Raw genomic sequence first — 834 nt, 5'->3', positions numbered from 1 at the left:
TTACATTCATTCCCGCTAGAATTTCAAATCCTTACCCTGAGAACCAATTCTGACCCTGCCCAATCTATGTCTCTCATAAAAACACAAAATGCTGGCAGACGTCGTCACTACCTCCTCCCATAGATGCTGTCTGGCCTGCTGAGATCTGCCAGCATTTTGTGTTTTTATTCATTTCCAGCATCTGCAGATTCACTCGTGTTGCCCACGTCTCTCATAATTTTCTGCCTCATAATTCGGTCAAGTTTCCTCTCAGGCTCTGACATTCCAATGAAAGCTCAAACACTTTGACCAGGCAACGTCTGGGCAACAGGATTTAACGGGAAACTCTTGAGCGACGTTAATTCCATCTCTGATCCACGACACAGTGAACGATAACTAATGAACCAATCTTAAACTCGCAGCGTCAATTAGCGTGATTCATTACTCGGCCCTTGGAGTTCCGCGTAGACCGTGTCTATGTAAGAGGTTTAGTTGTTCTGTAGTCTAAAACTGTATATCCTGCGATGGCCGGGAATCGAACCCGGGTCAACTGCTTGGAAGGCAGCTATGCTCACCACTATACCACCATCGCTCAATGATGTTGCAAAGGATTTGAGTAGTGAGGTGTCTTCCATAGTTCCGTGTGACTCCGTCAGTCTCCAAGCTGCTGTCTGTCGGGACATTCCTCACTCTGCTGCAGGTCCTGTTCCGGTAAATTAATGTCGCTATCACCAACAAACCGGAGTTATACAACCCACAGTGGGCATACTCCAAGAATCAGACTGAGTTAGAACCGAGTCGTAGACCCTACTAACGGGATCCTTCCCTACCTCACGCATCACCAAATGGATAAAC

General features: G+C 46.8%; 1 non-coding gene across 1 annotated transcript; it reads right to left on the bottom strand.

The window, feature by feature from the left end:
* Positions 1-499: 499 nt before the first annotated feature.
* trnag-ucc (transfer RNA glycine (anticodon UCC)) lies at positions 500-571 on the bottom strand. The gene has a single exon. It is a non-coding gene; the product is annotated as a tRNA-Gly (tRNA).
* Positions 572-834: the final 263 nt, after the last annotated feature.

The sequence above is a fragment of the Hypanus sabinus genome, chromosome 31, assembly GCF_030144855.1.
Source record: "Hypanus sabinus isolate sHypSab1 chromosome 31, sHypSab1.hap1, whole genome shotgun sequence".
In the NCBI taxonomy this organism is placed as follows: Eukaryota; Metazoa; Chordata; class Chondrichthyes; order Myliobatiformes; family Dasyatidae; genus Hypanus; species Hypanus sabinus.
Note: the sequence above shows the minus strand (reverse complement) of the source record. Positions and strands in the feature narration are given on the sequence as shown.